The sequence below is a fragment of the Dipodomys spectabilis genome, unplaced genomic scaffold, assembly GCF_019054845.1.
Source record: "Dipodomys spectabilis isolate Male_0828 unplaced genomic scaffold, ASM1905484v1 ptg000348l, whole genome shotgun sequence".
Taxonomy (NCBI): Eukaryota; Metazoa; Chordata; class Mammalia; order Rodentia; family Heteromyidae; genus Dipodomys; species Dipodomys spectabilis.
This window is the reverse complement of record NW_024871025.1, coordinates 357,897-374,758: the sequence shown is the minus strand read 5'-3', so window position 1 is coordinate 374,758 and position 16,862 is coordinate 357,897.

Sequence of the window (16,862 nt, the reverse complement as noted above, 5' to 3'; positions counted from 1 at the left end):
TTTGGCAGGGGGGGGGGAGGGGAGGGAGAAGGTGGGAGATGGGAAGGGATGGGTAGGGGAAACAAAGGAGGAGGCAACAATGCTTGATAAGAAATGTATTCATTATCTTGCCCGTGTAATTGTAACCCCTCTATACGATAAAAAAAAATAAAAATAAAAAATAGAAAGAAAGAAGGAAGGAAGGAAGGAGAGAAAGAGAGAAAGAGAGAGAGAGAGAGAGAGAGAGAAAGCTGAAAGGGCAAACTCAACAGACCAAGGGGCTTTATTCAGGAGGAAAGCCTTAGAAGGGCAAAATAGTCTCCGTGCCCCTTACAACTAGGGCTCCTTTAAGTATTAGGCAGAAAAAGTAAAGTCAGAGGAGGGCAGATGGAAACAGGGTGCAAAGGAGGCAGGGTGGGAAAGCAATGTTATTTTGACTGAGAAATTTCAAGGTCTCAACAGCATGTGTGTCCACCTTAGGTGTTGGCACCAGAGGTGGCCTTGGTCTCGGGCTCTCTTCCAAGACCACCAGGTGTGTTTGTTCCCTGAAAAGGGAAGGGGAGATGATTGAGGGGGTGGGCAGAAAGGACATTTCTAAGATAAGGCTGTCAGGAAAAAGGAGTGCTTTCAGTTTAAGTCATTTTCCATGAGGGAGAGGACTACGAATGAACTTAGGTACTTGGTTCAGACCATTTTCTTTCTTTAAACAAATCATCAAACAAAAGAATCATGCTCTTCTATTTACCAACCAAACCATTCTATGTTCCTTGAAATTCAATTCAGAGGTTTCCACACTGAAACAAAATTTAAACTGGTGAATCCCAAATAATTCTGATCCACATAAGGGTGGAGTAGAGAGAGTGAGTTTGAAGTCCCCCTGGATGAATGAGCTCACATATCCAAAGCCTGAACTCCTTAAAGTTCCATTACCATTTGTGCCTCTCTCCACATCAATCATTTCTGAGTGGAAGTGTAAAGAAGTTTTGCTAAGAAGGATAAAGCAAGAAAGAACCCCCTAATCATTCTCACTCTAATCATTTTAAAACCCCTAAACATTTCATTTATATGTTGCTCTGTTACATAAATCAAGTACAAGTGTCAAAAGAACTACAATTGCATTGACCCTGAAGAGTATCCCCAGGGCTGGGGTGTGGCTTACATAGTAGAGCACATGCCTAGCAAATATCACAGTCTGAGTTCTACCTAATATAGCAACAACAAAAATGAAAATGAAAAACAGTGTGTCTCCAGATGACTTGTATGATGGTACTAAGATCCTGCTTATACTATAGAGTCTATGATGAACAAAACAGTGATGTCTGAAGCTGAATTCTCAGCATCAGATGGCCTGACTTGGATATTTACTAGCTGTGCCACGTCAAATAAGTTTTTAATTTCTCAGACCTTCAATATCCTTAACTTTGAGATGTGAATAAAAATAAATTCTTTATCATGAGTTGATATAGAGACTGAATAAAATCATGCCTTATATAATAATAAAATAAGACACATGGAAGTGGCACTGTGGCTCAAGTGGTAGAGTGCTAGCCTTGAGCTGAAGAGCTGAGGGACAGTGCCCAGGCCCAGAGTTCAAGCGCCACGACCGACAAAAATAAATAAATTAATAAATTTAATTAAATAAAACATCTAACATGGAACTTGGAACATAATAAGCAAGCAACAAAAGCTATTATTTTCATACTTGGAAATAAGAGCTAATACAAAGAAAAGAAAAAAAAATCAGGTGTAATTGCCCAGACTCCCAGTCCCTGAGGGGTCCCATTAAGTCCATGTGTATGGTACTGATTTTTTTCCAGACAATCATTTTACTCATGGAACATCAGTACTCTGTGCTGCTATTTCACAGGTGGCCACTATAATAAGGTGTCTACTCATATGAGTGCAGAAGCCTTTATGTCTTTCTCTGTCAAATGTGTGAAGAAATACAGAAATAGAAACCGAGATCACTATCAAAAAATGTGTGTAAGAATCCTAAAGGAGGGCTGGGAAGGTGGCTCAGTGGTAGAGTGCTTGCCTTGCATGCATGAGGCCCTGGGTTCAAATCCTCAGCACCACATAAACAGAAAAAGCTGGAAGTGGCGCTGTGGCTCAAGCGGTAGAGCACTCGCCTTGAGCTGAAGAGCTGAGGGACAGCGCCTAGGCCCAGAGTTCAGGTCCACAATCGGCCAAAAAAAAAAAAAAGAATCCTAAAGGACTAGATCAAGAGAGGGATCTGAGGTAAACTAAGAAGCATAAGAAGGATTCAATGTGCCCTGGTGTGTGTTTGGCTCTTGATCCAGAGAAGCCACAACTTCAAAGGTCATGCACACTTTTACATCTGTTTTACTTGTCTTTTTATCTGTGTGCCACAAAATCCAGGTTCACAGACCATGGTCCCCAATCTTCACAAAAGGAAAGAACAATAATAGAGAAATCAGAATACTCTTCTAATCCTTTGACATAGTCTCTCCTTCCATCATTGTCCTTCTATAGATGACGCTCCCTACAGCATTCCAAGTAATCCTTCATAAGCCAAATCACGACGATTGACTGCTCAAATTCATCTAACACCTTTTCATTTCACTCAAAATAAATTCCATCATTACAATGCCCTCCAAACCCTAAAGAATTGGCCTATTCCTACCACTATTACTATGAGCTCCCTGTTTTCATCTACCTCTCTCCTGATTGCTAGTCCTCTTGATTTTCTAAAGCACACCTGACAAGTTCTTTGTCTTGGATGTTCCCTCTTTTAAAAATTCCCTTCCTTTAGACTTCTACATGGTTCACCCAAGCAACCTGTTTTACCTTCCTTAGTTGTTCCTTTGTCTGTGAAGATATCCTTGACCACCTGAATTCAAATTACATCACACATAACCTTTGGCATTCCTTATCCTTTTTCCTTACTTTAACATAATGTACTCTGCAATTCATATTTAGTATCTGTCTTCCCCATTAATATATCAGAATCTATTATTGTTGGGTTATTTATCTCTTTTATTCATGGCTGTATTCTAAGGGCCTTGTACATAATAAGCAAGTATTATTTGTGGAATGAATGGATTCACCTAGTGTGGTGGTCCCTAGCCCTGACTGAATGTTAGAATTCCCTACACAGGCAGGCAGCTTTGTAAAATCTACTGATGCCACTTTACTTAGAATTTCTGGGAATTGAATGTAGGAATGTTTCTCAAAAGCTACCCAGCTGATTCTAATGTGAAGCTAAAGCTAATTCCTCATTTAAAACTCAAATAGCTCCATATCATATGAATAACAGTCATCTTTTTAAATAACCCCTCTGCAGAGGAAACCACTTGTGCTCCTCTTAGCTCAATAAATATTTGTTAAAGGAGAGGATCTGTGTGAAATTAGGCTCAAATCATCATCAATGGGAATGAAACAAAAGAGGCAGCCAATGAAGTATGTGAGGGAAGAATTATGTGAAGATATTAGGTGTCTATGATAATAAAAATAAGACAAATGTAAGCATTTTAAAACACATTGGAATTAAAACTTTATCATTTATGAACACACAAGTACAGGCATATAGCTACTCAAGAGCTTGAGATCTAAGGATAGAGGTTAAAAGCCCACTCATCCAGGAAAGTCCCATAAGAGTCTCATCTCCAATTAACCACCAGAAAACTAACTGGTAGTGGAGCTGTAGATCAAAGTGGCAGAGTACTAGCCTTGAGCAAGAAAGAGCCCAGGGACAGTGCCCAGGCCTGAGTTCAATCCCCACGACCAACAAAAACAAACAACAAAAAAGTCCATTTCAAGCCAGGCACCAGTGGCTCATGCCTATAATCCTCACTACTTAGGAGGCTGAGAGCTGAAGGATCTCTGTTTCAGGCTAGCCTGGGCAGAGATCTCTAAATCTCCAAAATAACCAGCAAGAAGCTGGGCTCAAGTATTAGAGAACCAGCTGTGAAAAAGTAAGCTGAGTGAGTGAGGCCCTGAATCCAAAGTTCAGTACTGGCACAAGAAAGAAAAAGTTGAGTTCAGAACACAATGGTATCTTTAAGATCATCAATTTTAATTTTGTTGCTTTATAGCTCAAGGATAAGAAGCCAAATTAATAACAGATAATCTTGTTATAAACTGGTCTATACAATTTATTTTAATTTTACCAATAGAATTTCAAGAATTTAAATGTTTTGTGTTAATACTTACTGTAATTGCCAGTGGATTCTGATTAAAAATTAAATTTGTAAATTAAAAAGAAAGAAGATAGAAAACCCTGTCTATGAATTATGTATACTTTTCTGGGTCTAGGATCTGATTTTTAATTTTAGACATTGCAAACTTATATTTTGTCAGCCTGAACAGAGATGAATCTTCTTAAGAGATTAACTCTTATTCACTTAACTCATAAGAGATGGATACTTTATATAATCCTGCAGCTAAGGACTTAGTGATGGTTAACGTACTGGAACTATCACCTTTACTAGAGGGAGAGCCACACAGGCATGGAATAATGGATGCATACATTTTAATTAGGGGAAAGAACATGGGAAAGGACCAGAAGGAACTTGAAGGGGGGGGGGGGCGGGCATTGTTCAGGTAGACACTTCTCAGACAGTTGTGCCACATCATAAACATCTATGACCACTGTAGTAAGCTTCTGCTTTGCCAGGTTTTTAACACTGTTTTTTATCGAGTTTAGTGGTGCCAAACACTTACTGGTTAGAGTAAAAAGCCAAATGAATCAAATTAAGAATTAAGAAAAATCGGTTTGCATTTCCTATTTAATAGGGAAAGCAGAAAAATGCGTAGTGGGGAAGTGGTGCTGTGACTCAAGTGGTAGAGCGCTTGCCTTGAGCTGAAGAGCTGAGCGACAGCGCCCAAGCCCGAAGTTCAAGCCCCACAACCAACAAAAAAAAAGAAAAGAAAAGAAAAGAAAAATGCATGGTGGGACAAGAAATTTAATAATAATTACCATTTTTAATTGCACACCCATTATCTCATCTAATCTTCCCAATAGCATTGTGGAAATTGCTATTATTATTCCAGTCTACAAGGAAGAAACGACAGTTCAGAGATTAAGTAGCTTGCCCAAGAGATTTGGGAAGTAATAGAGGCAAGATTGGAACTCTCCAAGGGCTATGCTTTAACCTAGTTAATCCACAAACTTTCTTATACTTTAGAATTACCAGAGAAGCTTGTTTGAACTGTTGACTTTTGGGACAACCCTGGATCTGTGATTCTGATTTGAAGCCTGTTACAAGCCCCACTCCAATCTAGCTCTAGTACAAGAGGTCCTTTGTGGGAATTCATAGCTCTTCTGTTTGTATGATGTCCTTGGGCAAGGAACCTGCCTCCTTCTCTTCCCAGTGCACTCAGACTACAGTAAAAGAAGCATCAGATTCTCTGGTGCTGTTTGATCCTCTTCTACTTCCTTCAGCTGCTTGAAGAGTTCAAAGGCCCTTCACAGTGAGCTCAGATCAGGACAAAGTACATACATGACTTTCAGTGAGGTATCTGTATCAGCTGGCTTATATCCCAAGAGAGAGTGAGCTCACAAACTAAGGGGAGGTGATAAGCAGCTCTGTTGCCAATCTTCTTCTGAATACTATCAAAAATAAAATATCTGTTTAGTCCCAGGAGAAAGAAAAACAAACATTGGCTTCCAGAGAACTCCTATCTGTCCACTGAGAGCAGAAACTTTGCCAGCTGCTGGAAGCCAGGCCCCACACAGCTTGTTAGCAAGGGTGTCATTTATTGCCCTCCATCTTTACCTCTTCTCTTCCCTGTCCAACATGCCTACTTACCCTGGCCAGCTCACTACAGAAAGTTGAGGAAATATGTGTCTTTGCTTTGGTGAGGGTCTTTATGATTAAGTATTTCACTAAGGAATTAGCACAATCAGGAAGCTGGCCACTCCTACCCTTCAGAAGACATGAAACCAATTAATTCATAGCAGAAACAGCACAGAAGACTCAAATTCTACCCTGCAATTTTGTGCAAGAGTTATTTTAATATTTCTGAGCCTTGTGTATAAAAAATGGATACCATCTGTGATTCTCAGGCGTGATAAGGATTATATTAAAAATTAATAATAAGGTGCTTTGTACATAGGGCTTAATAACAATAGCAAAAAATAGGCACATTCATTGAATGCTTCTTACACATCAAGTACTATTGTAATCACTACATTCAGATTCCTGTGTATATTACAACCACTCTCTGAAATAAATAGCTTGTATCAAGCTTATTTTACAGACAAGGACATAGGTTCAGAGAGATGTAACAAAATGCTCAAGGTCACAAAATGAGTCAGAATCAGAGCTAAAATTCAAAACTAGGTCAGTAAGTGTAACATTTGCTAATGATGATATTGTCTTCGTTGTTTACTAAGTACCTGCTCTATATGATACACAGGAGGAAAACCATACAGAGTAATCACTCATGACCTTTGTCTGCAAGAAGTTTATGGTCTAGACCAGGTATAGAAGCATAGCCTCCACATTAAAGAGAGTCTAATAAAAAGCTGCTCTGTCAAGTACTCTGAACGAAATAGTTCAGATATGTAGAGAGGAAGCAAGAAGTCCCCAGAGAGGTTGGGAATGGCATGTTCTTATGCTGACTGAGTGCCTCCTGGCAACTGTGGACTTGCCCTCATTGAACCATGGGCTTCAGATTTCTACTGTATAGGTTCTTGTTGAAGTTGCAGCTTAGGGTAAGTCCTCTAGCCCACATGAACTTTATTTTCAAATGAGGGTAATTACCCATATTTAACCCTTTCCCTACAGTGTTACTGTGAGAATTCCTTAAGAAAGATCTTTAATGGGTGCAGCACAGAGTCAGCCTTTAACAAAATGAGGGCATTTTCAATTATCTTCTTTTTTTACTGACCCATTGAAAATAAAGGCTCCTGTACTCTCATTTCTTGTATGGTCTCACTCAAATGCAGAACTCCACTGCCATAGCACTATGGGCAACTGCAAGGAAGGGAAAAGGAGAACAGGGAAGGTAGAATCCTGAATGTGTAGGGTTTCAGTATGGACAGAAGATAGCAATGACTGCATAGCTGGATGAGAAGGCAAAGGGTTTCCTCTTCAACAGGAATGGTCATCCTGAGCAGCCTTGCTGTATTTGCAAACCATCTTCCCCTAAATCCAACTGGGGAGAGTAGGCAGGATTTGGACATATATGGGCACTTAGAAGAAAAGGAAAAAGGACACATGGGAGAAATGCCCATATATATGGAACCCTGTTTCTGTGCCAAGTACAAGGCTCGATTCTTTCAATCATTAGAAAGATGTTGATTATACATACAATGTGGCAGGTCCTGATTTAGACATTGAGGACAGATACACCAGAAAGAGATCTGTATACTGCATTCTAGTGATGGACAGGTGATCCATAATGAAAGGGATAAATAAGTAAAGTACTGAGTGTGTCTAGTGAAAACTGCTGAGACAAAAAGCAGTAAAGTAGTATTTTCAGAGAACACTTGGATATTATTTCAATCATAGATAGGATGGTTATAGAAGTTATGACTAAAAAATAATAGTTAAGACATAAGTCACTTGATACTCCAAGCTACTGCATCAAATAGATACTGTCACCCAATTTTGTACATAAGATAATAACGAGAGTTAATGGGAGAGAATATTCAGAGAAGGGCATTATTCAGGGCTATGTCTGCAGCAGGTAGTCTTGAGGGATAAGGAAGGATCATCCTCTGGGTCAAAGGATGGGCATTCTGCCGTTCACAACAAAATAATGGCTTCTCCGAGCTCACTGCCATCACTCCCAGTTGTGCTGATTACATATAAAATGTGAATCTGGGCCCCTCTGGGCTCAATGCTGTTACTCATGAGACAAGTATTTTATCTTATTTCATTCATTACACATGTATTTATCATCCCTGTGGGACTTAAGGACAAGGGGAATTGATATAAACATGCTAACACTCGTGCTAGTTAGGGCTGTTGTCTCTGATGCAGGAGGCCTGTGCTTTCTTCGAACAAAATCATGACACTGTAATAGGTTAAGTTATTAGCTTATAAGTAAAGTGAAATCAAACCCCAAACCCGACAAGATGCAGCCTATTAAGGACCTGTGATATGCCACATACATATTTAGGCACTGAACATATACAGCAATGAACCTATCAGACAAAAGTTCTTTCTCATAGAACATATATTTTATAGGGTTGGTAAAGAGTACAAATAAACAAGGTGATCAAAGTTTATGACTGGCATTTATTGTGAAGGTAGAAGCAGAGGCAAATATTCTCATCTGTAAAAATGGGGCCAATATTCATACCAACTATCTCAGGATTATGTTGTGTGCCACCTCTTGGAAATTCTTCAGGGAATATAGTCTTTTAGTGTTACTCTTTTTTTCTCCCTTGGAAATGTGGGAAGAAAGTGTCTCCCTATTGTGCTTTGTGATGAGGGAAGACAGTGGAGTTGGGAGGAGGGGAATCCTTGCCTACGCAAACATGAAGCAAGAGATTCTTGTCACCTGTCTTTCTCTGATTAATACCTTTGCACGAGGAATTTGAAATGTTACAAATACAAAGGAACTTGTATTGCAGTCAGTCCATGACCTTGGTGCACTCATTCCACTGGAAAGTATACACAAAAAAATATATTTTCCTAAGTGGTTCTGGACCCAGGAGCTTCCTATTCGTCTCTTCCTGCAATTGCTACTAAGAATCTGCCTTACCAAGACTAGCCAGGAAGAACTGAGTAATAAGCTTGCGAGTGCAGAATGTTCTGGACTCTTGAAAACCTCATCTCCTCCTCTCCTACTTCTAACATTCAAATTCAAGCTGCTTCTTTTCACCCTTAGGCTGTCCTGTCAGCACTGTTTCTAGCCCTTACCTTCCATTCCAATTTCTCTCCAGCACCTGTGTCCCCATGAAGCTCATCAAAAGACACCACTCCAGTTTAAATGCAATAGACAGTAACAAATGGCACTTACTGCCATGCAAGGGGCTGGCATCCCATTTTCCTTTCAAGGACCCATTTTGTGCCATGAATACGTACCTCCCCTTCAATAATTCACCCAGACATCACTCTAATAGCACTATCTCCCTAGTGAGCAAGTAGCTGGCCTCCAATTAATCTGACCCAATTGCTGCTGCAGCATATGTATGTTCAAGTGATAGTTGGCTTTCAAGTGGCTAACTCATAATAATGATGAAACAGGATGCCGAATATTTTTGTGGCAAACTTTGCCACATTTTGAAAGCTTCTCTGAGAGTTTGAAAGAGACTTTTATTATAAGAATATGTGCCCTTTGTTCTGTCTTGTCTGGGACTGGGGTAGACAGCCTTGGAACATGATGTTTCTCAGAACTGTGTATACCCAGAAATTTCCCAGGCTTTTTCCAGACTGCAGGTATATTAAAGGTCATGGCAACAATCACATCCAAAATTTTATAGACTATTGCTTTATCTCCAACAGAGGATATAGCTTTTTACAAAGGATTCTTTCAAATTATGAGTCCCCAAGGGATATCTGCTTTTTCTCAGGGGCTACTACTGCTGCTTTAGTCTTTATTTGTTGGTACTTGTGCTAAATAACTGTGTGTCAACTGTTATCAGTTGCTACAGCTGACACACTAAGACTGTTGACCTGTCCAAACTGAGCCATGCATTGTTATAGATGTAAGATAATACCTGTATTAACTATAATTTGTTTGGGCCAGTCCTGGGGCTTGAAATCTGTGCCTAGGCACTGTTCCTCAGCTTCTATGCTCAAGGCACGTGCTCTACCAGTTGAGCCACAGCTCTGCTTCCAGCTTTTTGTTGGTTAATTGGAGAACAGAGTCTCACAGACTTTCCTGCCCAGGGTGGCTTCAAATTGTGACACTCAGATCTCAGCCTCTTGAGTAGTTAAGATGACAGGCATGTGACACCAGTACCAGACTGTCTTCCTTGCCTATAGACATGAAACAAAGTAGGCCTGCTTGTGTCTTGATGTCTTACTAAGGTGACCTACTAAGTGTTGTTTTGTTTAAGGGACACCCTTTCTCTTCCAACTATTCTTTTTTTTTTCAAAAGATTCAGATATTATTTCAAAGAGAGCTGAGCCAGAAGAAACACATAACTGGGTTCAGATTTTTCTTCTAAGAGTAAGGATTTCTATTCTTTTTTTTTTTTTGGTCAGTAATGGGGCTTGAACTTGGGGCTTGGGCACTGTCCCTGAACTCTTCAACTCAAGGCGAGCGCTCTACCGCTTGAGCCACAGCACCACTTCCAGTTTTCTAGTGGTTTATTGGAGATAGGAGTCTCACGTTCTCTCCTGCCCGGGCTGGCTTTGAACCACAATCCTCAGATCTCAGCCTCCTGAGTAGCTAGGATTACAGGTGTGAGCCACCAGCGACCGGCTTCTAAGACTAAGAATTTCTTATTGTGTTTACTTCACTGTGCCCAGTTTATATTTCCCTCAGGATAAAGCACACAAATCAAACTTCAGTTTTGTATGTACTGTTCAACATACCAATACTCCCCTATGTACTTCTTTCCTTCTTCATAGAAGGAGTAAGTTAAAAGAAAAAGAGAATGCAAAGCTGGGGCAACCAGGTATTTTGTTTGGTTGTTGTTTTTGCCAGTCCTGGGGCTTGAACTCAGGGCCTGGGCACTGTCCCTGAGACTCCCTGTGCTCAAGGTTAGCACTCTACCACTTGAGCCACAGCACCACTTCTGTTTTTTTCTGTTTATGTAGTACTGAGAAATTGAACCCAGGGCTTCATGCATGCTAGGCAAGCACTCTACCACTAAGCCACACTCCTAGCCCCTCCAGGTAGTTTTATATCTGGTTTCTAGTAGCAGTAAAAAAATTTTCAAAGATTTTACCCATTCTAACTGGAGTGAGGTGGTATCTCAGTGTTGTTTTGATTTGCATTTCTTTTATGGCTAGGGAGGTAGAGCATTTCTTCATGTGTCTATTGGCCATCCGTCTTTCTGCTTCAGAGAAGTTTCTCTAAGTCTTTAGCCCACTTATTTATTGGGCAGTTGTTTCTTTGAGGACTTGTTGTTGGGGGATTTAATTTTTTGAGTTCCAAGTGTATTTTAGATATGAGACCCTTGTCTGTTGTAAGGCTAGTGAAGATCTTCTCCCAATCCGTGGGCTTTCTATTGATCTTGCTAGCTATGTCCTTTGCCATGCAGAAGCTCTGCAATTTCATGCAATCCCATTTGTCCAACCTTTCTTTGATTTGTTGTGTTTCTGGTTCTCTATTAAGAAAATTTCGGCCTGTGCCAAGGAGGCCTAGGGTTTCTCCTATTCCATCTTGTAATGTTTTCAGAGTGTCTGCTTTGACTCAGGGGTCTTTGATCCCCCAAGTTGATTCTGGTGCAGGGTGATATATAAGGATCTAGCTTTAGTTTTCTACAAGTAGTTAACTAATTTTGCCAGCACCATTTACTGAAGAGGCTGCCTTTCTTCCATTCTATTTTTTTAGCTCCCTTATCGAAGATTAGATGGCTATAGGTCTGTAGGTTCATTTCTGGGTTTCAATACCATTCCATTGGTTTGAGGTCTGTTCTTGTGCCAGTACCAAGCTGTTTTTATTACTATGGCTTTATAGTAGAGTTTGAAATTTGGTATTGATATTCCTCCAGCAGTGTTCTTTCTGTTGAGGATCATTTTTGCTATTTGGGGTCTTTTATTGTTCCATATGAATTTTTGGATTGCCTCTTCTATTTCCTTGAAGAATGAGGTTGGAATTTTGATAGGTATTGCATTGAATTTGTAGATAGCCTTGGGAAGTATTGCCATTTTCACGATATTGATCTTTCCAATCCAGGAGCAAGGGAGTTTTTGCCACTTTCTAAGTTCTGTTTTGATTTCCTTTTTAAAGTTTTCATCATAGAGTTCCTCCACTTCTTTGGTTAAGTTAATTTCAAGAACTCTAATAACAACAGATGCTGGAGGGGATGTGGACAGAAGGGAACCTTACTTCATTGTTGGTGGGAGTGTAAACTTGTTCAACCACTTTGGAAAGTAGTATGGAGCTTCCTCAAAAGACTCCACATAGAGCTCCCCTATGACCCAGCAATCCCACTTTTGGGCATTTACTCAAATGTTTACAAACAAGACCACACTAAAGCTACCAGTACAACTATGTTTATTGCAGCATTATTTACTATAGGTAAGATAAGGAACCAACCCAGATGCCCCTCAGTAGATGAATGGATCACGAAAATGTGGTATATATGCACCATGGAATTCTATGCCTCCATCAGAAAGAATGACATTGTCCCATTTGTTAGGAAATGGAAAGGCTTGAAAAAAATTATATTAAGTGAAGTAAGCCAGGCCCAAAGAAACATAGGTCCCATGGTTTTCCTTATTTGCAATATCTAGAATATGTCTGAGTCAAGCAGAAAAGGTCAGATAAGGTGATGTTAGGGAAATGAACCCTAAGATATGTATTCAAATGTTTTTTCTTTCATGCAATTGTTTCTAACACATTTATAAGATTATTTCTTTGTTGCTTTGTATGTCCCTCCCCCACGGTATAACCCCTGCTTTCACTGTATTTGATGTAGGTAAAATTTGTGGAGGGGAAGGGGAAAAACAAATCGTTTAAATAGGGATACAGGTGGACCCATTGCAACAATGAGATGTACAAGTCATTATGTCGAAAATGAACTTTACAACTTGCATGCAGGGGGGAGGAGAGGCGAGGAGGATTGCGTGGGGGGGGGGCAAGGGGAGAATGGGAAGGGATAGGAAGGGGAAACAAAGGAGGAGGCTACAATGCTTGAATGTACTCATTATCTTGCCCGTGTAATTGTAACTCCTCTGTACAGTATTTTCACAATAAATAAAATAAAATAAAATATCTAAAAAAATTTTTTTCAAAGACTGTCTGCTTATGTCAATATCAAAGGATGAAGAATGTGTGATGGAAAATTCTCCTTAGAAGCATACAGTTTTCTGTCTCCTCATAAGAGAAGTTCAAATAGTGTAAGAAGGATATCGGTTGAAACATTGTATTGGCTATTTTAGGACTAAATGAGGAAGGGATAGTCATTAGACAGTCTTTGTCTTGGTCAATTCACACTGCAGTGACAAATACCATAGACTGGGTGGCTTAAATAATAGTTATCCCACAATTCTGGAGGTTAGGAAGTCCAAGGTTCCTAGTGAGGGTCCTCTTCCTGGTTTGCAGATAGCCACTTTCCTGCTGTGTTCCTCACATGGTGAAAGGAGAAATCATCTTTCTCCTTTATCTTCTTCCAATGATACTAATTTAACTCACAAATGTTTCACTTTCCTGACTTAATTACCCCCCCAAATGTCCCCTCTCAAATAATATTACATTGAAAATTAGGACTTCAACATATGAATTTGGAGGAAGACACAAACATTCAGTTTATAGTTACCTTCAAGGTTCTTTAAAATTTCTGAGTATGAAGAAAATGCTTTAAAATAAAAAGCAAGTATGGTATTATTCACAATGTAGTAGCAAACCACTAAGGAGATGAGAGATGATTGTCAGTCATATTATTTAAATTAATAGTTTCAAGTTTACTTATACTTAAGGCACTTCAGATGATAGGAAGGATGGGGAGAATGACAGATGGGGCACTATTCAAGATGTATTGTACACGTAATTTGACACGTCAAATTGAAACCCCTTTGTACAACTTTTTTTTTTTCATATTTTAGTAAAACTTTATTTTAAAAATTAGACAGTGGGGGCTGGGAAGGTAGCTCAGTGGTAGAGTGCTTGCCTTGCATGCATGAGGCCCTGGGTTCAATTCCTCAACACCATATAAACAGAAAAAGCCGCAAGTGGTGCTGTGGCTCAAGTGGTAGAGCACTAGCCTTGAGCTGAAGAGCTGAGGGACAGCGCCCAGCCCAGAGTTCAGGCCCCAGGACCGACAATAAATAAATAAATAAAATTAGTGTCTGGAATTGCCTTGCTTACTACTGTTCTAAAGTCTCACTACTTTGTTGTGTTGTTGAATACAATATTTAAAATTAAGTCTCTGGAAAACAATTAGGATGAAAACAACAAAAGGCATGGTATGTATGCCCCAAGATTTTCTACTTGAGCCATTACTAAGCTATCCTGGAACATTCCTCGTAGTTTGGAAATTTCTTTTTTTTTTTTTTTTTTTTTTTAATTTTATTTTATTTTATTTGAAAACATACTGTACAGAGGGGTTACAATTACATGGGCAGGAAAATGCATACATTTCTTACCAAGCATTGCAGCCTCCTCCTTTGTTTACCCTTCACCTCCCTTCCCAGACTCCCCCCTCCCCCAACCCAATCATACCCCCCCTCCCTCCCCCCCACCGACATTGTAAAGCTGGTTTTGACATGACATTTTGTACTTCTCATTGTTGCAACAGGTCCACCTGAATCCTTAAACGACTTGTTTGTCCCCGTCTCCTCCACATGTTATACTGACATCAAATATAGTGAAAGCGGGGGTTACACTGTGGGGGAGGGACATACAAAGCAACAAAGAAATAATATTATAAATGCGTTAGAAACACATGCATGAATGAAACAAAAACATTAAAATACATATTTGAGGGTTCGTTTTCCTAACATCACATTCTCTGACTTTTTCCGCTTGACTCATACCTATACTAGATATTGCAAATAAGGGAAACCATGGGACCTATGTTTCTTTGGGCCTGGCTTACTTCACTTAATATAATTTTTTCCAAGCCTTTCCATTTCCTAACAAATGGGGCAATGTCATTCTTTCTGATGGAAGCATAGAATTCCATTGTGTATATATACCACATCTTCTTGATCCATTCATCTACTGAGGGGCATCTGGGTTGGTTCCATATCTTAGCTATGGTAAATAATGCTGCAATAAACATAGTTGTGCTGGTAGCTTTAGTGTGGCCTTGTTTGTGGTCATTTGGGTAAATGCCCAAAAGTGGGATTGCTGGGTCATTGGGGAGCTCTATATGGAGTCTTTTGAGGAACCTCCATACTGCTTTCCAAAGTGGTTGAACAAGTTTACATTCCCACCAACAATGAAGTAAGGTTCCTTTCTGTCCACATCCCCTCCAGCATCTGTTGTTGTTAGAGTTCTTGATTTTTGCTGTTCTAACTGGAGTGAGGTGATATCTCAATGTTGTTTTGATTTGCATTTCTTTTATGGCTAGGGATGTTGAACATTTCTTCATGTGTCTATTGGCCATCCTTCTTTCTTCTTCAGAGAAGCTTCTCTTTAGGTCTTTCGCCAACTTACTTATTGGGCAGTTGTTTCTTTGAGGATTTGTTGTTGGGTGGTTTAATTTTTTGAGTTCCAAGTATATTTTAGATATGAGACCCTTGTCCGTTGTATGGCTAGTAAAGATCTTCTCCCAATCCGTGGGCTTTCTATTGATCTTGCTAGCTATGTCATTTGCCCTGCAGAAGCTCTGCAACCTTATACAATCCCATTTGTCCAACCTTTCTTTGATTTGTTGTGTTTCCGGGTCTCTATTCAGAAAATTTCGGCCTGAGCCGAGGAGACCCAGGGTTTCTCCTATTCCATCCTGTAATGTTTTCAGAGTGTCTGCTTTGAGTTCAAGGTCTTTGATCCATTTGGAGTTGATTCTGGTGCAGGGTGATATATAAGGATCTAGCTTTAGTTTTCTACATGTAGTTAACCAGTTTTGCCAGCACCATTTACTGAAGAGGCTGTCTGTCTTCCATTCTATTGTTTTAGCTCCCTTATCGAAGATTAGATGGCTATAGGTCTGTAGGTTCATTTCTGGGTTTTCAATTCTATTCCATTGGTCCTGAAGTCTGTTCTTATGCCAATACCAAGCTGTTTTGATTACTATGGCTTTATAGTAGAGTTTGAAATTTGGTATTGATATTCCTCCAGCAGTGTTCTTTCCGTTGAGGAGCGTTTTTGCTATTCGGGGTCTTTTATTGTTCCATATGAATTTTTGGATTGCCTCTTCTATTTCCTTGAAGAATGAGGGTGGAATTTTGATAGGTATTGCGTTGAATTTGTAGATAGCCTTGGGAAGTATTGCCATTTTCACAATGTTAATCTTTCCAATCCAGGAGCATGGGAGGTTTTGCCATTTTTTAAGTTCTGTGTTGATTTCCTTTTTCAAGATTTTAAAGTTTTCATCATAGAGTTCCTTCACTTCTTTAGTTAAGTTAATTCCTAGGTATTTTATTTTTTGTGGGGCTATTACAAATGGAGTTGCTTTCCTAATTTCAGCCACACTTTTCTCATTGTTGGCATACAGAAAAGCCATGGATTTTTGGGGGTTAATTTTATAACCTGCTACTTTGCCAAAGTTTTGAATCAGCTTAAGTAATTTGGGAGTGGAGTCTATGGGATTCTTTAAATACAAGATCATGTCATCTGCAAAGAGGGAGAGTTTTATTTCTTCTTTCCCTATTTGGATCCCCTTTATGTCTGCATCTTGTCTTATTGCTGTAGCTAGGCATTCTAACACTAGATTGAAGAGAAGTGGAGAGAGTGGGCATCCTTGTCTTGTTCCTGAGTTAAGAGGAAATGGCTTTAGTTTTTCACCATTGAGTATAATGCTGGCTTTAGGTTTGTCATATACAGCCTTTATTGTACTGAGGAATGTTCCATGGATTCCTAATTTTTCCAAAACCTTCATCATAAAGGGGTGTTGGATCTTGTCGAATGCTTTTTCTGCGTCTATTGAGATAACCATGTGGTTCTTATTCTTGCTCCTGTTGATGTGATGAATAATATTAATTGATTTGCGTATATTGAACCAGCTTTGCATCCCTGAAATGAATCCTGTTTGATCGTGGTGTATGATTTTTTGGATGAATTGTTGAAGTCGGTTGGCCAAAATTTTGTTGAGAAGTTTTGCATCAATGTTCATCAAAGAAATGGGTCTATAGTTCTCTTTCTTTGATGAGTCCCTGCCCGGTTTTGGGATGAGGGTTATGATG